Source organism: Panthera uncia, chromosome B1 (assembly GCF_023721935.1).
Source record: "Panthera uncia isolate 11264 chromosome B1, Puncia_PCG_1.0, whole genome shotgun sequence".
Taxonomy (NCBI): Eukaryota; Metazoa; Chordata; class Mammalia; order Carnivora; family Felidae; genus Panthera; species Panthera uncia.
Genome location: NC_064811.1, coordinates 66,255,152 through 66,276,751, shown reverse-complemented (window position 1 = coordinate 66,276,751; position 21,600 = coordinate 66,255,152). Strand labels below are relative to the sequence as shown.

General features: G+C 42.1%; 1 protein-coding gene across 1 annotated transcript in view; it reads left to right on the top strand.

Moving 5' to 3' along the window:
* The window catches only part of SCD5 (stearoyl-CoA desaturase 5), a 154,230-nt gene that overhangs the window by 126,318 nt on the left and 6,312 nt on the right, over positions 1–21,600 (top strand). The gene's annotated exons all lie outside the window — the stretch shown is intronic.

Genomic DNA, 21,600 nt, shown 5'->3' with positions numbered 1-21,600 from the left:
TCTCCTACTTTGCCTCTGACTTTTTTGTGAACATTTAATGCAGGTATAGATAAAAGACCTGGAAGGTGAGTGCAAACTCCCTTGTGTCTGAGGCTCTAAGCTCTTCCAAAGTGACAAATTAGCCCACACTTGGCCTTTAAGGATTTTAGGTAAATTTTTAGCTAATTTCTTCTCATCTATTAATATGGTGGCCCCATCCTTCCTTATGCGCTGCCAAGTGAAGAAGTTCATGGATGGGCTTACCACTCTTTGGAATTCAATTCACTTAGTTGCCTTGTGACCTCACTTCTCTGATGGGCTCTAGAAAAGTTATTATTTTGTATATTGCCCACCTTTTCTTATTGCTCTGATGGAAACAATGTTCTCTTATGACTTTCTACATCCTAAGTGGAAGAAGAACTCTGTGTCCTGTTTTATAGGACCTACAGTTTTTGCCTAATGGAATCCTGTGAAATCTTTCCAGTTTTAGTGCCTACTTAATATTTCATTGTGAAGACAGGTCATTAATTCTGATGAACATTGAAGGATTTTCACCTTTTTTATCATTAAAACAATGGTGAGATGAATAACTTTATACATAAATTTTTTATCATAGCTATGATATTTTCCTTTGGCTAAAATCAGAATAGCTGAGTCAAATAATATGTAAATTTCTCAGCTTGTGATACTCATAGTCATAATGGATTTGCAGATCTTTGATTATTAGTGAGACTAAATATGTGGTCATGTGTTTTTTGCCATTTGCCTTTTAAAGGGGATATGCAGTTATTTTCCTCACAACTCCAAATCCACTGTTGGTCAAGGACAAAGGTACTATCTTTTCATTTCCTTCCTCCATTTTTGTTGAAGAAGAAAATCTAACAAAGTGAGATGCCAAAGCCCACTTTCCTACCCAGAATCCTTCTGCCCTTCCTGGAAAAGGAAGGTAGAACAGCCACAAATGAGTCTGATGTCTACACAGGCAAATTAACACATGGAACATTTACATATTTCTTGTTCCTACTATCCCTGGTACTCTGAGCTGGGATATATTACTTGATAAGTAATAACAGTCATTTTAGTGCTGTTTTGCTTCATGGAAGACTCTCTTTCTAAAGAATCCAGCAACAACTAAGCTAGAAAGAGAGTAATATAGGAGAAGTTGTTTAAACAAGACGAATCTGAAGGCACAAATGCATATATTTAAAGTAAGAAATAAATTGTTTACCTGGAAACAAATCCATTACTTACTGTCCAATTTGTAGTTCTTGCCATGAAATGATTGACGAGGTTAACGTCCCTGTGACAGCTATTTTGTGAAAACTTTTAATGAGGCTGAGTCCCTTTTTAAAATTGAAAGAGTATGATTCATACATATTTGTGAAATTCAAGTGCATTTTTCTTGTTACTGATGCAAACTGCTAATGGCAGTATATTATGGGGACCCCTTGTCAGTTGACAGTTGAAGTGAAAATATTGTCTTCGGTAATGAATTTGTTGATAGCTGTTCTATTACCCAAAATGAATATTTAGATTATTCATGTGCAGGTTGTCATGTCAGAGCTATTAGGGAGATTTTTCTTTGACACAATTTATTCTAATTCCTCACTCTTCATTTCACCATGTTATATCTTATTGAACATGTCAAGGTATGATTAGGTTGAGAGATAGGTTTTGTTACAGCCACACTTTGCACAGGAGCACCGGAGAAATTACACTAAACAACCCTGGTTAGAATTCTCGACCATTTTCTCTATTCCTTGTCGGTACAAAGGATTTCCAGAGACAAGGAAGGGTCCTTAACCAGGAGGCTGCACTGCAAGATGTTTTGTGAATTGCATCAAAAATACATATTGAAAAGTAACCCTTCCGGGGGGTGTCCTGTTTGGCTTCATTATATACTCACTGAAACCACCCTTCAAAGTGCCTCTTAATGCTGTATGCCCCTTCTGGGCCCCTGGAGATATTTGGAAGGTCAAAAGAGAAACACACAACAGTGGGACTTGGTGATATTATATAAAGTAACACTGGTGGCATTATGTATATTGTATGTATTTTTGACATTATATAAACTAATAGATGTGCATTCAAAAATCAAGCCATTTTTTAACGGTGTGACACATAGATAAAATTATAATGTATATTGCATTGGATTATTTATTCATTCATTAATTTGGTTGACACAAAGAGGCAGCTATGTATGGAGAAGTAAAACAGCGACTTGGAATCAAAAGAACCCACGTTTGGAATTCTCCAAGATTTCATTTCCACAGCCATAAAATGGTAATAGTGGTGCTATATATCTTACAGAATGATTGAGTGAATAAATTAGTTAATGTATGTGAAAGTGTCCATCACAGAGGAGACGTACAATAAATACTTGTGCAGTTAACCACACATAAGGCACTATATGGAAGTTACTCCATTCAAGAAGACCTTAGTTCTAAAACCCTGTTCAGGTGTCCATTTTTTTTGTAAGTTCAAAGTGACCAAGAAAGGTTTAGGTTACCAGTTTCCAGATGCATCTCCATAAATAAAAACATAAGTGGGCCCTTCAAAGCTTTCACCCAGGAGTGCTGTTCTCTTCCATACATTCTATTCAACATTTCTCCCCAAACGTGGACCTCTTATGGCTGCCTCCTTTGCCAACACGAGATTTTGCTGATTTTGATGGGCCCTAAACCCAGCAACTTTGAACCTACAGAGACACCCTTACCTCACAGCAGACTCGTCAACACTTTCCACCAAGCCTAGGATTAAGTTCACTCATAACTCCTGGCCTTCACCAGGACTGACAAAGTTTAGGCCAAAGGATATCGCTCGTTGCTGCTAACATTTAACCACAACCCCCAAAACTTGCCTTTTTCATTCCATCAATACCTTTTCCTTCCTTTTTGATCAGTATTTAGTCCTTGGCCTTCAGGGTTCTTCCAGCTCTGCCAGGAGCACCTGTGGCATTAAGCATTCGCTCGCCACCTTCAGTCCTGAAAAATTATCTCCACTTTTGTTTCCGTCAAAATTGTGTGTCTCTTTTTTGCAACTTTTGACAAAAGTCACTACTTTTGTGCTTTTCAAACTGATGATGTTATTGATATTCATAAAGTAGCTCAGAACTGAGCACCAGTCCAGCCAGCATCCCCCTGACTAACAGACCATGTGTGGCAGAATGATTGCTTGTGGCTGCTAATACCATCCGCTGGTGGTGGGTAGAGTGGATGCACTTTCTTACCCTGCTTTCTCCGTACTGTGAACCTCCTTAAATGGCCAAGTTGTAAGTAGAGGCATTTCTGTACTAAGGGATATGGAAGATATAAAGAGAAAAAAAGGGATAGTCCTTGCTTTTATTAATCATATCATTTAATTGGGAAGAAAAGACACACACTTATAAAATAGCCAGAGGCTTCCAAGTCCATATATGAAAGTAGCTGAGAGAGGGGTGCCTGGGTGGCTCAGTCGGTTAAGCGTCCGACTTCAGCTCAGGTCACGATCTCACAGTCTGTGAGTTCGAGCCCCGCGTCGGGCTCTGGGCTGATGGCTCAGAGCCTAGAGCCTGCTTCCGATTCTGTGTCTCCCTCTCTCTCTGCGCCTCCCCCGTTCATGCTCTGTCTCTCTCTGTCTCAAAAATAAATAAACGTTAAAACAAAAAAAATTTTTTTTAAAAATAAAAAAAATAAAGTAGCTGAGAGAATTCACAGTAAAGGAGAAAAGGATAGAATGAGGTTCTTGAGGTCTGCATGGTTCGTGACCTTCTCCTGACGCTCTCATTCTCCCAGAACACTCTATCCCTTTGTTACCACTTCTTTTACCTCTTCCAGTAAATGTTTGTAGTTTTCTAAATATAGATCTTCTGTGTTTCTTGTTGGGTTTATTCCTACACATTCTGTAATTTTTGTGGTTATTGTTAATAGGAATCGCTGTTTTTATCCCAGTGAGAGGGACAGGGAGTGGATACCCAGACACCTCATCTCCCCTCCCTCAAAATCCCAGTGGACAGCGGAAACTGTCAAGGAGTCCCCGACTTTTTGCAAGCGCCACCGGGCACTGCACGCGGAGAGGATGCCATTGAGGTTGTTGCCCAAAGGCAGAGGGCTCCAATGGAGACCCCCATCCTATCAGCTATCTGCTGACTTAATGAACCTTAGAAATTAAAAACCCGCCTTCCTCCCTCCTTGCTTTTTCTTTCTTTTTTTTAAATTCAAATTTTTAAATGTTTAGTTTTGAAAGAGAGCACAGGGGAGGGGCAGAGAGAGAGGGAGATCCAGAATCCAAAACAACTTCCAGGCTCTGAGCTGTCAGCCCAGAGCCTGGTGCAGGGCTCGAACTCACGAACTGCAAGATCATGACCTGAGCCCAAGTCGGATGCTTAACCCACTGAGCCACCCAGGCACCCCCCTCCTTGCTTTTTCTTAAAGAAATGCTTCCACGGATTCAGAAAATGAAAAAATAAATGAATGAATGAGAGCATAAGTGAATCCTCCCTTCCTGGGGAGCATATCTCATTGCTAAGGGTGTTTGAAGAGTCCAATTCTTGAGTCTAAAAAACTGAAAATTATAAAAATTTAAAAGGATGAATTCCTGGTGAAAGAAAAACCAAAGACATTACTGTCAGCCCACTAGCTGAGGAAACGCTTGTCAGAAATCAGCTTTGAACTGTCTCCCTGTCCAAGTCAGTTACTTCTCCTCACATTACCTATTTTCACATAAAACAATAACAAATCTGTCACACAGGTACAAAGACTCTTAGTGCTGAGATAATGTGATTTGTCAAAACATGCTCATTGACTCAACTGAAGTGTGCTATCTCTTCTGACATTTGGCTCTCTGTTATAAACCTACTCTTATCTTGTCTTTCATTTTAAAACAGAGAAAAACAATTACTCAGAAGTCCTAACTATCAAGAGATTGAGACAAACCCCATATATCTACATATATATGTTTCAGGATAAATGAACAGGCTTTCAAATTCTGTCCAACTAAGAACCTGGATTTTTAGGATAATGAAAACTTTCATTTATAGTCAGAGAACCAGTATTTGTTTTAATGGATTGAGAAAGCAACGCATCATGGGTGACTTAATAACTAACCCTTCAGGGGCGCCTCGGTGGTTCAGTCGGTTAAGCGTCTGACTTCGGCTCAGGTCATGATCTCAGGGTTCATGAGTTCAAGCCCTGCGTCGAGCTCTGTGCTGACAGCTCAGAGCCTGGAGCCTGCTTCAGATTCTGTGTCTCCCTCTCTCTCTGCCCCTCCCCCACTCACACTCTGTCTGTCTGTCTCTCTCTCTGTCTCACAAATAAATAAACATTAAAAAAAAAAAACCCTAACCCTTCAAGGCACGAATGAGATATGAAGAGTCTCAGAATCCCAGGTGGTGATGAGGGGGTTTCTGGAAAGCCAAGTGTTTCCAGAGAAAAAGAGGAATAGAAATTGGGAAAGCCCTTCTTATGAGAGTACCCATGCACAGAGAGATTTTGTAAACTGTGATAGCTCTGTTTAATATGCAGTCATAATTCTTTTTCTCTGTGCTCTCTGTGCCTTTGCTCCTTATTATCGGTACCAAGTACTACCAGGAAAAGAGAAAGAAGAGTGGGGAGATTGCAACATAAGCCATTCAAAGTTTGGATTGAAAATTTGGGTCCAAGTTGTCTTGCCAGAAAGGATGATAACCAAGAGACCAGAGATCTTTCTCTTGTAGCTGTTGGCCTGCATCCTCCATCACTGCAGGTAGCCGTGAGCTGACACTGCCTGGCATGCAAATAGAGAAACATTTACTTTTAGGTGATTCCTCTCAGGTTCTCAGAATCTTTTTGCTCTTGAAAATACAAAATTCTTTTTTTTTTAATGTTTATTTTTGAGAGAGAGAGAGACAGACAGAGTCAGAGCATGAGTCGGGGAGGGGCAAAGAGAGAGGGAGGCACAGAATCCGAAGCAAGCTTCAGGCTCCGAGCTGTCAGCACAGAGCCTGATGCGGGGCTCAAACCCACGAACTGAGAGATCATGACCTGAGCCGAAGTCGGACACTTAACCAACTGAGCCACCTAGGTTCCCAGAAAATACAAAATTCTAATAAGCTCAATGATCTTGTTTCAGGCCTACATCTAATCTTAGAATAACAATAATGGCTTCCAGTTGTTATTTTTTATTACTCTCTAACATCCTTTATCATATAGATTTCAGCATAGCAATTACTCACAATGTATCAGACTCTGTTCTCTGCCTATATAACTCGGATCTCTCTTATCCTTACAAATGATGGAATCTGAGCCTCTGAGAAGCCGACTCAGGAATCATTTTGTAAACGGAATTTAAGCAAAGTCTGTCCAAGTCCAAAGCACGTGCTCTTTCTACTAAGCTATGTTGTAATAGTATAGGGAGTATCATCTTTCTTCTTCCTCTGCCTCATCCTATTGCCCGCTTACTTTGCACGTGTGTTTTTTATTTATTGCAGTTCTGAGTTATTGAGAATAAGAAATTACACATACCTGTGAGCCAGAGTTGTCTCCTGCTTAAAACTTTTTCAAGACTTCCCCTTGGGAAAAGTTACAACTGACTGTTATCTCCCTGGCGTGCTTATGTTAGGTCTTGATACTTCCCGCCTTGTACTTCACTCTGTAACTATGCCAGTCCCCTCACAAGTCAGGCTGTTCTGTGATAACTGCCTTTGCTTCTGTTATTTCTCTGGCCTAGATCCTTGCTACTTAACATGTAGTCCTGGGAACAGCACCATCAGTGTCACCTGGGAGCTTGTTAGAAATGCAGGATGCAAGCCCCACCCCAGACCCCAAGTGATTCAGATGCACCATGATTGTTTGAGAAGCACTGATCTAGAATGTTCTTTTTCTCTTAGACAACCTTTACTCATTCTTCAAAATTCACATCCAGGAAGCTGAGGTCAGCGGTTCAAGGACTCTCAGCGGGGCGGGGGGGGGGGTGCTATCTGGGGGGGGAGGGCTCCCCTAAGTCCCTTTTAGGAGGTCTGTGAGGTCCTCCCTTTTCTGACTGCATGTCTGTGTGAGGCAGTTTCTCCGTAGACTTCCGCCAAAACAAAATATTGCAGCAGAACCACGGCAGAAGCAGGTGGGTCAATCCAGTCGCTTCCATGAAGCCAGATATTAGAGATTTGCCATTATGTACAATAAAGCCATTCTTTACACTAAAACTTTTTTGTGTTTTGGAAAATATAGTTACTTTTCATAAAAATGTCCCTTATGTTAACATGGAGTAGGTTCATTATTATTTTAATGAATCAGTTTTGCATTTATTTTCTATTAACAGATACATTTATGTTTTACATATACTATTTGATATTATATAGTGCATGTAATTTTATATTATTAACATATATTATTAACATCAAATATTTAAGAAATCATAAAACATTTCTCAGCTTTAAGTTCCCATACAGTAAATGTTGGTAGGTATATCCCCCATAAACAAAACCCCTTTGGAGCTCTCAATGATATTTAAAATATTTTAAAGCGTCCTGAGACCAAAGAGTTTGAGGTCCATTGTCCTAGAATGAGCTAAGGACCCCTTCTCGTCAGGTCTACAGAATCATGGACCTACCACACCTTTCTGCTTATCATGTTGTATGAAAATGGTCCACTTGTATATCTCTTGCATTGGACCCAAAGCTCTTGAGGATGGTGACTATGTCCTATTCATCTTTCTATTTCATGAGATTACTGAAATACCTAGCACCCCCCAAAATCCTTTCTGGACTGAGGAGTGTGTTTACTATCCAGTTTGTGGAGAGTGCTGGACAGCCCACAGCCGAGAACCAGCATTTGGGGTGATCATTTGTGTATGATGCTGTAACCCTCAGTTGCTGAAGTAAGTGGCACCTGGACTCACCCAGCCAGCCCTGGTGCCTTCCATTCCCTCACAGTATGGCTCCACAGCCGGGGGCGTACCTCCCAGGGTGAGGGTAGGGAAGTTCCATGAGCACACTGCCCATTCGCGCAGTGTCTCATCACACCAACAGTGATCCTATCCAAGACTGGTGCTGCCTCTGACCCTGAAAGAGCACCACAGAAACATAGATGGTGCAACAAGAGACCGATTTGGCCGTGTCTTCTGGGATCTGACCTTGGCCGAATCCAGTGTGAGAGGAGGAGGAAGGAAGTGGGTCTTCCCTACAGCAGAATCCTGCCTCAGACCAATTTCTACCACAATTAGCAATTAGGGACAAAGATAGCCATGCATGCATTGGAAGCTCAGTGAAGCCCACTTGCTGCTCTTTTGGACATGCCAGTAAGCTCTGTGCATGGAAGGTGTGTTGAGGTAGTATCACCTTCTTGTCAGACTCCAGCAACAGAATTCTGTCAGTGGTTGGGCACAGGATGGAGCAAAGCCTTCAGTGACACCACTCTGAGGAATATAGAGGTAGCAGTATAGTATTTCTACACAAAGCACGTATTTCAACCACTATTTTACAAACTCTTTGGAGGTGATTGGAGATAAAAATAGTTGAAGCCTGTAATGGACCTCTGGCTTATGAACTCATTAGAGTTAGTCAAATGCTAACTAAGCATGCCTCAAATGTGGATTCCTGATTAGGTAGGGTACTTCAAATGTTAATGAACTGCCCATAGAGTGATGAATAAAATACACACACACATACACTGAAAACTATAGAAAGTTTATGAAAGAAATTGAAGAAGACACAAAAAAAAAAAATGGAAAAAAATTCCATGCTCCTGGATAGGAAGAACAAATGTTGTTAAAATGTTGATACTACCCAAAGCAATCTACATATTCAACGCAATCCCTATCAAAATAACACCAGCATTCTTCACAGAGCTAGAACAAACAATCCCGAACCTTGTATGGAACCAGAAAAGACCCCAAATAGCCAAAGCAATCTTGAAAAAGAAAACCAAAGCGGGAGGCATCACAATCCCAGGCTTCAAGCTATACTACAATGCTGTAATCATCAAGACAGTATGGTACTGGCACAAGAACAGACACTCAGATCAATGGAACAGAATAGAGAACCCAGAAATGGACCCACAAATGTGTGGCCAACTAATCTTTGACAAAGCAGGAAAGAATATCCAATGGAATAAAGACAGTCTTCTCAGCAAGTGGTGCTGGGAAAACTGGACAGCGACATGCAGAAGAATGAACTTGGGCCACTTTCTTACACCATACACAAAAATAAACTCAAAATGCATGAAAGACCTAAATGTAAGACAGGAAGCCATCAAAATCCTCGAAGAGAAAGCAGGCAAAAACCTCTTTGATCTTGGCCACAGCAACTTCTTACTCAACACATCTCCAGAGGCAAGGGAAACAAAAGCAAAAATTAATTACTGGGACCTCAACAAAATAAAAACTTCTGCACAGAGAAGGAAACAATCAGCAAAACTAAAAGGCAACCGACAGAATGGGAGGAGATATTTGCAAATGACATATCAGATAAAGGGTTAGTATCCAAAATCTATAAAGAACTTATCAAACTCAACACCCAAGAAGCAAATAATCCAGTCAAGAAATGGGCCAAAGACATGAATAGACACTTCTCCAAAGAAGACATCCAGATGGCCAACTGACACATGAAAAAATGCTCAACCTCACTCATCATCAGGGAAATACAAATCAAAATCACAATGAGATACCACCTTACACCTGTCAGAATGGCTAACATTAACAACTCAGGCAACAACAGATGTTGGCAAGAATGTGGAGAGAGAGGATCTCTTTTGCATTGCTGGTGGGAATGCAAACTGGTGCAGCCACTCTGGAAAACAGTATGGAGGTTCCTCAAAAAAATTAAAAATAGAACTACCCTACGACCCAGCAATTGTACTACTAGGTATTTATCCAAGGGATACAGGTGTGCTGTTTTGAAGGGGCACATGCACTCCAAGGTTTATAGCAGCACTACCAACAATAGCCAAAGTATGGAAAGAGCCCAAATGTCCATCGATGGATGAATGGATAAAGAAGATGTAGTGTGTATACACACACACACACACACACACACACACACACACAATGGAGTATTACTCGGCAATCAAAAAGAATGAAATCTTGCCATTTGCAACTATGGAACTAGAGGGTATTATGCTAAGCAAAATTAGTCAGAGAAAGACAAATATCATATGAGTTCACTCATATGAGGACTTTAAGACACAGAAAAGATGAACATAAGGGAAGGGAAGCAAAAATAATATAAAAACAGGGAGGGGGACAAAACATAAGAGACTCTTAAATATGGAGAACAAACAGAGGGTTACTGGAGGGGTTGTGGGAGGCAGATGGGCTAAATGGGTAAGAGGCACTAAGGAATCTACTCCTGAAATCATTGTTGCCCTATATGCTAACTAATTTGGATGTAAATTAAAAAAATAAAATTATGAAAGTACACAAAAAAATAAAATTAAAAAAAATTTTTAAAAACCAAAGAAATAAAAACAAAAAATACACACACACATGCACACACACACACGCACACACACACACACACACACCGTGCATCCCTACCTCACACTGTTTATACAGAAGTGTCTTCAAGGAAATCACAGGCAGCATAATGATATCATTAAGTTCAAATGCACAGAGTGCAGTGGAAACTAAATATGCTCGTGTCTCACCAATCAGAAACTAAGCCGTCCGGTACTTGGAATTAATGGGAATAAAACTAAGGACCTATAAATAAACAAAGAGAATCTTCACTGGAGATAGTGCCAGGTTCACATTGTTTCATGGAATTCTCTAAACTCCAAAGTGAATGGTCCACCCTCACCTCCACAGAAAGAGATCTTTGAAGAAATGTCACATTGCTAATGATTTTGCATTTTGAGTTTCGGTACAGGTGACCCTCTTCAGGTCTCACCCAGAGCCTGTGTGTTCTTCATTTCACGCAAGTTGAACAAACCCAGCTGTCTGGTTTTCACACCCTTTGCAGATTGAGAGAAACAAATTAGAAGGTGACAGAGAAGCTACTGCAGGAGAGAACACTGACAAACACAAGTGACAGCTTATCGGTGCACCTGAAAATGAGGGAGGGATCAGCAAGATTTAATAAGTGAATGTAGAATCCAGCTGTTTTATTTTTTTTAATTTTTTAATGTTTATTTGTTTTTGAGAGAGAGAGACAGACACACAGACAGAGCACAAGCAGGGGAGGGGCAGAAAGAGGGAGACACAGAATCTGAACCAGGCTCCAGGCTCCGAGCTGTCAGCACAGAGCCCAATGGCAGGGCTTGAACTCACAAACCATGAGATCATGACCTGAGCTGAAGTCAGTCACTTAACTGACTGAGCCATCCAGGCGCCCCAATGTAGAAACCAGTTCTTACAATGACTCTTCACACCTCAATGGACTCTGCGAACAGAACATAGAGCACACACCTATGTTCCAAAACTCATTGCATCAGACACCTGCAGGTTAGACACCACTGTCTCAACCCGCTCTGTCCTGGGGCTCTTGCCTACATGTTCTGCACAGCTGTTTATGCACTCCAACTAGCTTTGGGTAGGTTCATCCCTACAGGATGTCACGTTAGCACTGTGTGTGCCTCCTGCCTTAAGGCATCCCTGCTGGTGCTAGAGCCCGTGACATTTGTGTTAATAATCCTAAAGTTCATGTGGTGGGGGGCGGAGGTAGGGGGCAATGAGAGCAGGTTGCTGGGAGACACATTCTTCCCGCATCCTGCTCTTAGAGAGAGTGTTCTGAGGCTCAGTCATCCATATGGTCTTTTGGAGGATGGTCTCACCAGGCTGAGATATCAAGCAGTGGCTGGCTCAGTCACACACACTCCTATCAGCTCCCCCACATTCTGTTTTCCTTGGACTGAGCTCCTTTTATAAATTAGTAGCATATAAGCTTTTGTTTTAAGCCCTGCCTTCTGGGGAATCCAGTATAAGACACTCAACACCATCAAGGAAGGGCAAGTTTTGTTCCATAAACTGATTAGGAAGGCAGAAAAATGGATAGTGATTTTCACATACAATTTTTTTTTAAGTTGGTGTAGTTGAACACATACACCGTCAGCTCGTCAGACAACTCAACTATCTAAAATGATCATCTTCTTGAGTCTTTACAGCACAGTTGTAGTGATGGGATGTTAAATAATGCAGTAACCCTAGTTGAAAGGAAACGTATCAGGGTAGGCTTTCTAGAAGAAATCAATTTGAGCTGAGTTTTGAAGGCCTGGGGAGTTTTGAAAGGACGTTGCAGCTTGAATTTAGGAAATGTGCTAGAAAGCATGCATTGTGCTCAAGGGTCCTGGCTTTCAAATGTGAAATGAAGAAGCCATGCGTATATCAGTCTGTTCATTCTCAACAAGAAAAACGGTCAGCTCACCTAATCAGTTCAGCAGCAACAGTTGATATTGATGATGAAAGTGGCTGAAATGACTCCACAGGCTCCTTTTCTGCCCAGAGACTGGCTGCCCGTGAATAGCTTATCATTGATGAGAATTTGGAATTAAACTTGCTCCCTTGGGTAGGGTGGAAAGTTGAACTCTGTCAGTAGGTCACCACCCTTTCTGCACAAGGTCCACATATGTGGGCTAGAATGATTAGGGAACTGCACACGGGCGCACGCACACACACACACACACACACACACACACACACACTTGTATCTAGTGCCACTGCAATCCCTTTTAACATTTTACTGCTAAAAAAGTAGGCAGGGCAATCTCATTTTTAAAAGTACTATTCTTTAAATTCTTTAAATCGACCCTTCCTTGAAGTGAATTAGGTTTTCTTAAGTCCTAAGCCAAATTCTAAAGTAAACAAAGAAAATCAAAGTTCATCAACAACCTCATCAAATGTTTGGGGTCTTGAAAACCGAGTATCCTTCGAGAATTTGCTGAAAGCTGTGGACTTTGAACCCCAGCAAATGGAAATACACAAACGTGTTTGCACACAATTTCACAGGCCCCAGATTAAGAAAAGTGGTTATGTTTCTTCCTGCGGTGCTCACTTTATCTCAGGCAGCAAGGATGAAAATGGAACGCATTTTTAAAGGTGAGAGAAAGTGGCAAGGCAGCAACAACTTAGTTTAAAAAAATTATTCTGTACACAATTTTAAGTGTTCATTTTAGTCATCCGATTCTACATACCGTCAGGAATTAGTCTGTGTTCCAATGACTTACTGAGAACAATTGAGAACTAATCATGAAGGGAGGGAAGCAGGTGAGTGGGAGGAAGGGCAGAGAAAGACAAAGACAGAGACCAAGAGCCCGGAGAGAAAACAGAACATCAGTCTAATGAACTTAAACTTGTATTGAGACAACTAGAGAAGCTCTAAGTAGCAAACCATTAGGAGGATGGAACTGACCTAATTGCTTTCGCCAAAGACAGATGGATCCTTGGCCTCATTCCTTCTGGTGCAGGTCAACGATTCAGCTGCTTACTGGGCACCTGCTGTGTTAATGAGCATTTTGTGTTCAAGAAAGTGAGGGCGACATGACTTGGATCAAGACAATTCCTGCCCACAAAGAACTTGCCATCTACTTACTATGATGGAATCAAAGCTTTGAAAAAGGAAAGAGGCCTTTTAACCCTCCTTAGTCTCGGCAATCAGCATGCCTGGGTCTTTTCTTTAAGCACTTCATTGTCAGTGAGGTACAAATAATGCTCTTTGTGTTGAAATTCTGAAACGATTGTGTTTATCTTTTAAGCTGCTGCTCAGCGAATGAATGCAAACCGTTTGTACAAAGACAGATTAAATTCAAGTGGATGGATGCAACTAACCTCCATATTCAGACCTCAAAAGCAAATAAAGCGGAAGGTCACAGAGAAAATAAAAACACGTCTTTTGCCCACTGCGTCTCAAGTTTCCAACAGAGTCGTTTTCATGGAGTAGCCGTTCCCCATCTCTGCTTCCTTCATGGGGCAGAAGAGGCATCCAGAAGAGGACGATTACGCATCTAGATAGTCCAATTAGAAGATTTTTTTCTACGGGAATGCTTATCATGAAGTAGCACAGAGGAAGTAATGTCAAGACTAATTGAGGGTCAGAGCCAAATCTACACTGATTAAGACTGCAGAGCACACTTCAAATGCAGTCATCATGAGCTGTCTCACCTAAAGCCACTGCAACACCAGAGAGGTAAAATCAAGAGGTAAAATCACAGCAGCCGAGCCCATTGTCAACCTAAACAATTCAAAGAGCCTGGAAGATTTTCTCAAACACTCCAAAGAGCTCCCCCATCAGGGGACTTCCACCTTTGGGTCTGGTCTGCATCCAAATGAATCACATCTTTCCCCTCCCTGTGGACAATGCCAGAGGGGGACAAAGCAGGGCGGAGAGAGTGTTCCATCCATTCCATTTACAAACTGCCAGGGTATATTATCTGCCCCCTAAATGAATGTTGAGTAAGCAGCCAGATGATTTTGCCTGGTTCCCTACAAGATGCAAAAGTTGTAGGGAAAATGAATTTCTGGCTAGGCTTTAAGTGAAATCACAAAACCAAACAAGTTTAATCAGGATGCCAGTGACAGCTCATTGCTCATCATTAGGATATGTTTGTGGGGCTGTAATTCCTCCCCCACCCGTGGTGATATTTGCTTCTTTTCACGTTTCCTCAGGCCAGCGCCCCTCAGAAGTCAGCAGTAGACAGATATTTCCCCTTCCTTCGTGCTCTCATGATTTTCCCTCTGGAGATCTCACACGCCACTGGCTCTGGACCACTGTGCTTAGGTTAGTCAAGCAATAGGAAATGCTTGCAGGCAGAGAACAGCAATTTCTTTTTCATCTAAAGAAAAAAGGGTTTTAGGATGCTTAGCACACCCAGATTTGGGAACCGTGAGAGAGAAAAAAGAAAGAAATCCCAAATCCTTTCTCCTCCATAGAATAAATTTTTTGTCTGAAGTCTATTTTTAGTTTAGTTTTAATTTTAGTTTTAGTTTTAGTTTTTTTAGAGAATGAGAGAGGGAGAACACAAGCAGTGGAAAGGGGCAGAGAGAGGGAGAATCTTAAGCAGGCTCCATGCCTGAGATGGGGCTCAATCCCAGACCTGAGCCAAAATCAAGAGTTGGACGCTCAAACAACTGAGCTACCCAAGCACCCCAAGTCTATTTTTAATGTTTCAGTTCTCTTTATTGTGATCCAGTTTATTGAAATAAGGATTTTCAAAGCATTGACAAAGTTGCAAGATGAGGGCCCATATCTTCATTTGTGTCCTACCACTGAAACTTACTTGGACTGGAGCGTCATGGTGTGTGATGGTGTTTGATTGTGTGTGTGAATGGACTTATCTTGAGCTAAATGCAGAAAACCATCTTCCCGCTGTGGAATTCATGTGATGAGGAATTGTGAGATGGTGGGAATGGGACGGGTTCCAACATCTGGTGTAGGTCTGTTCTGATAAGCCGTCACTTAAAAAAATTTTTTTTAAGCTTATTTATTTACTTTAAGAGACAGAGAGAGAGCGATCAGGGGAGGGACAGAGAGAGAGGGAGAGAGAGAATCCCAAGCAGACTCTACGCTGCCAGTGCAGAGCCTGACTCAGGGCTTGAACTCACAAACCGCGAGATCATGACCTGAGCTGAAACCAAGAGTCAGACACTTAACCGACTGAACCACCCAGGCACCCCTAAGCTGTCACTTTAAAGTGATAGAAAGGTGCTCCAGGGCTGCGTGTAGAGTGAGCTTGAGTACTTTGGCTTTTGTGTTTTGTACTCAAACCCATGGTCTTCTGGTTTCAAATCTGTGGTAGAGAACTACTCTTCCTTAGGTCGTTCTTGGATTCACATCAACCCTTCTCTCTAGTCCTTACCCATTATCTTGTTCTCCCTTGATGATATTAGGAATCTTCTCCTATCTCAGGGTCTGAGTGTTCACAGGAAGGCAGGAAATTACCCACCTTCTAAACCAAGGCCAAGCCTGTTAGATTGGCTGTTGTCTAAAATATTGCCAGTGTTTTGCCATATTTGGCAGCTCAGAGCATGACTTAGAAGCTCATGCTCAGAAATCATTCTGTTAAACTGGAGCCGCGACACCTCACAGTGGAAACTTGCTGGAAGCTGGGGTTTGGGGCGCAGATAAGCACAGATGTCTCTAATCAAGGTGTTGGCTTCATAGTCACAATCCTGTGTTGCACCAATCCAAGAGATAAGCATCTCATGAAGGACCCCAAAGCAGGCTACACATTTACTGTGTGGTTTGTGTTGTTTTTTGGAAAACTGGGCATTTTATCTCTCTTGCTTTGTGACCTACTGAGTCTCTGTAGTGTTTTTATGTTCCTGAGAAGCTGAGAATCATTTACTTAGTTGTTCCACAAATACGTAGGAGTGCCTGCTTCTGTGCAAGCCCCTGTGCTAGGCTCTGGAGCATGCCTTTCTGCTGGACTCTGCTGGCCCAGCAGTGTATCCATGTCGCAGGACAGGTTGCCTCAGAAGCTGGCTCTGAGGTGGATATTACATCACAAGAAGTGTAATGGAGAGAGTCTTTGGGGTCAACACCTGTGGAAGAAGTGATGGATACGGGATTGGGCAAAGGAGGTAGCTGGGCCCCGATTGGTCCCAACAAAGGCCTCAGCCTACCTTACTGTGGGCTCTGAAGTTGGGGTGACATTTAGAGTCATTGAGAGGTGAAGCAGTGGGATCAGGCCTGGGCAATGGACTACTCCCCTTATGTAAGGTTAGTCACTGGATAGGGTTGTTAGGAGAGGGCATGACCTAGGGCAGGACGGCTCTTTCTAGCAGAGGCAGCACGGCCAGCGACTCTCAACTGAAAGGAGATCCAGATGGCATGACAGTGTCCACTACAGATACTAGACACATTCTAGCATCTACTCCACAGAAAGTCCCGACTCAGCTGGCTCGTTCCAGAATAAGACATTGGGGATAAAACCACTCTGGGGTTCGTTGGTTCCGTGGCTCATTCAAGGAAACTTTCCATCTTTCTGCTCTGTCAGCCTAAGGGGTTTGCTTTGTTTTTCAGTCTTCTTCCTGGTCTTTGTTCACGGTCACAGATGGCTGTAGTAGGTTCTGGTGTCACTGTGAAAAAAGAGAGGCCATCTCTGCCCATGTGTTCTTTCTGTGGTTAAGAAAACACTCTCTCATTTCGCTCTTTTTTATTGTGGTGAAATATACACAACATAGTATTTATTGTTTTAACCATAAGTGTACAATTCTGTGGCATTAAGTACATTCACAGTGTTGTATAACCATCAGTAATATCTATACCCCAAATTTTTTCATCATTCCCAACAAAAACTCCATACCCATGAAACAGGGACTTCCCTTTCTCCATCCCCTTCCCTCCAGCTCCTAGGAACATCTACTCTATTTTCTGTCTTTATGAATTTGCCTATTCTAGGTACCTCATATAAGTGGAATGATAACAATATCTGTCCTCTGTGTCTAGTTTATTTCCCTAAACATGTTTCCAAGGTCCATCCATCCATGCATGTTATAGCATATATGAAAACTTTGTTCCTTTTTATGGTGGAATAATATTCCATTGTGTATACATATATATAACATTTTGTTTATCTACTCATCTATTAATAGAAACTTGGCCTGTTTCCACCTTTTGGCTACTCTGGATAACGCTTCTATGAACATTAGTGTACAGATATATGTTGAAATCCCTGCCTCGCATTCTTCTGAACATATACCTAGGAGTTGAATCACTGGGTCGTATGATAATTTGATGTTTAACCTTTTGAGAAACTGTTTTCTATAGCAGCTGCGTCATTTGGCATTCCTACCAGCAATGCATAAAGGTTCCAATTTCTCTACATCTTTACCAACATTTGTTATTTCCCTTTAAAAAAATTATACCCATTTCCCCTCATATCTTATTGACCGCTATTGGCTAATTCCCAAATTAATTATTGGGAAAGTGAATGAGATCATCACTGATTGCTCCAAGCCAATCAGGACTTACGTCCTGGGTAGAGTCCACATTCCCTGAAGGACATGGCTGCAGGGAGAACAGTTCGATATCTGAACAAAATCAGGATATTCCAACAAGAAAGAAAGGATGGGGGTGGATTATAGGGAGGCTACCATCAATGTCTGTCTGCAATGGAGAGACTTTAAAAATATCAATGTCCAGAACAGAAATTCTGATTCGATTGAGCTGGTCTGCCGTGGGTTCCCACATCAGTCATTTTTAAATGTTCACCTGGTTGATTCAAATGTGCATTCATGGCTGAAGCCTCACCTCAAACCACTTACTACACCGGCAAGTATGAAGTTGAGAAGTACAACATGCAGCAGTAACACTGGGTAGGGGCACCCTGCCTGCTCTGGTGGACCGAGGAAATTCCCCCCAGAGGAAGTGATGTTTAGACTGATATTTGGAAACATCAAGTAAGCCAGGCCAAGAGTGTCATAGACACAGGGGACATAGAAAAGGTGGTGCCTAAGGAGTGGGAAGAAGTTCAGTCCAGCTGGAATGTAGTATCTTTACTCAAATATGTGTAACTCTTAGGACAATGGCCAGATTTCACACTCTGGCCTGGTTTACTTCTGGGTAAGTTTACCCATCCCCTGTGTCCTGTTCTTGGTAAGCCAAGTAAGTAGCAAGATGCTTATGCTTTGTACAACCAGTATGACCTTGAGGAAGTCCCATGACCTCTCTGGAGCTCCAGAAATGTCCTACAAATAAATAAGTTCTTTACAGGGATGGAGGAACTTCCACCTTGGGTGGTGAGATGGGCTAAATGGGTGATGGGCATTAAGGAGGGCACTTGTTGGGATGAGCACTGGGTGTTATAGGTAAGTGATAAATCACTGGGTTCTACTCCTGAAACCAGTACTACACTGTATGTTAACTAATTTGGATTTAAGTAAAATTTAAAAGTAAATAAATAATAGATAGATAGATAGATAGATAGATATCTCACAGGGCTATTGTGGAACTCAGATGAAAAAAATGTTTGTATGTGAGTGTCATACATTAATATGCTAATGAATTCCAAATTTCTGTTCCTGTCAAACCTCTCTCTAGAGCACCCTCTGATCTCCAGACCTGAATATCAAGCTGTCTACTTGACCTCGCCCCTTGAATGTGTAGTGGGCATTTCCTACCCGACATGTGTAAGATCTAGCTTCTCATATGCTGCTCGAAACCAGCACCCCCTCCATGCTTCCTCCTATTGGCTAATGACATCTCCATCCTTAATATCATCCTTGACTCCTTTCTCTCCAACATCCAGTCTGGTAACAAGTCCTGTCACTCTATTTTCAAAATATATCCAGAATTTGACTATTTTTCACACCCACCACCCCTTTTCTGGTCCAAGCCAACATCTTCTCCTGCCCGGATTTTGTGGCAGCCTCCTAATTACTCTCCCTGCTTCTGCCCCTCCTCCCACAGTCCATTCTCAACACAACATTCGGGGTGACCCTGCTAACCTATAAGTCAGGTCACCCTGCTCCTTCAGTCCAAACCTGCCCAAGGCTCCATCTCACTCAGAGTAAAGGTTGAAACCCTTTTGATGACCTCTCACACCTTCTGTGACTCAACCCACCATTTTTCTCTTATTTTCTACATTCTCCCCTTCGTTCATCTGCCTCAGCCCCAACTCTCTTGCTTGTCCCTGAATGTGCCAGGAACACCCTGCTGCAGGGCCTTTGTACTTGGGGTTTCCTCTGCCTGGAAATTTCTGCCCCATTTAGCCACATGGTTAACTTCTCACTTCTTTCATATCTTTACTCAAAAGCTATAATGTCACTAAGTCCTTCCCTCAACACCCTATTTTAAATTTCAGCACTTGTCCTTGGCTTCATATTCTCCTTCTCTGCTTTATTTTTATCTTAGTATTTACACTAACATGTTTTATATATTATTTATTTATATTATTTATTAGCGCTCTCCCCTGCCAGAATATACATATGTGTAAATTTTTATATGGTATATACATAATACATGTATTTATCAAATCTTCCTACCAGAATACCCCTGCTCACCAAGGGCAGGGATTTTGTCTGATTTGTTCACTTTATATCTCTAGTACCAGGACAGTACCTGGTACATAGTGGGAACTCAATAAATTTGTTAATACCACGTTTTACGGAAGAGAAACCTGGGGCTCGGTGCAATTAAATAATTTACTCAAGATAACACAGTAGGAAATGGCAAAGTTGGGGAGTTTACCATTCTACGATTCTTTACAACATAAAAACACCTCCCCCCGTCCCTCCACATGCTGACCACCAGTTCCCAGGGCCTTGCCCAGTATCTGCGTGCTTTACCCAGATCCCCTCTTCAGCTGATGCTCCCACCTCACAGCTACTGTCCTCTCTGGGAATTGCCCTTGCCCACATGGAACTGCCCTACACCCTGCACCCTGAGGCCAAAGGCTGGATGATGCAGGTATACCTTTCAATTTGGGACAACTCTAAAGGGTCATTCTTTAGAGCTCCCTGTTGGATCTGCTGAAACTCATTGTGGATGAGCTGCCTCAGTCCAACCTGCCTTCCTCTCTTCCTTACAAGTATCTCTCAAGACCAGTCTCCAAAATCCTTCTGCATGTGACTCTAGGGAGCTTAATCTAAGACCACCAATCCCTTCATTGCCTGTTGCCATAGCCCACTCATCTGACCTCCTAAGTACCCTCTTTCCACTAAAATTCAGCCATCTTGTATCCCAGTGACTTGAAAATGGGTGCTGATGGGTTAACATGTTGCCCAAGAAAAGCAAATTTTATGGGAACTGACACATGCAGCTAGCAATCTGCAAAACACACTTACACACATGATTTCATTTGCAAAAGCAGAATAGCATGATAGTCTCTGAAGTGTTTCTGCCTGGATCTGAATCTTGGTCCTACCACTTCTTAGTCTTGTGACCTTGCCCAGCTACATAATCTTTCCATTGCTCTGTAGAATGGTGATAATAATGGTTGCTTCCTCCTAGAGTTTTCATTAGAATTAAATGAGTCAGTACATGGAAAGGTCTCAGAATAGCTGTGACACATAATATGCACATAGTATACATTAGTTATTAGATCCTCACAAGAACCCCTAGAGGTATTATAATTACTACCTGTGTTGGACACCTCTTGTGCCCCACCTCCTACTCTCTGCCCATCTTTTCACTCCAGCTGTTGCTGCAGCCACTTGCTGGCTCAGGTGTAACTCAACAGCACCTTGCTCAGCTGGACTGCTTATTTCTTATTTCCTGTCTGGTTGCTTTGCCACTTCCACCTGAGATGCTTCCAGAAATGCACTCAGCCATTCTGACCTGAGCAAACGTGGAAAGGTGAGGGAGCTAATATCCCATGTGACATCCTTTGACCAGGAGGGAGTTGGAACCAATGGGAAAATATCCCTTCTTTCTTTCCTTGAGAGAATAACTCTGAGGTATAATCTGTCCCATCCTCACAGATGGTCCCATCACAGTCCAATCACACTTGGTCCCATCACAGTCCAAGTTCAGGTGTCCAAAGCATGGGCACCCCTGGCTTGGCATTCCTTCCTTCCCTGTCTCACTCTTCCCAAAATAGACTATCCACATACAAGCCTTCATGCTCTGCTCTTTGTGGAATCATCTAACTGTGCATAAGAGGAGAGTGAAAGGAAAAAAAAAAAGACTTGTACAACATCCAGAATCAGATCTAGACTCAAGTTCAAGTCTTCTACCTCCTGAATGACATTCCCTCACACTGCCACCTCCCATTTCATACATATGCACCTTAACATTGG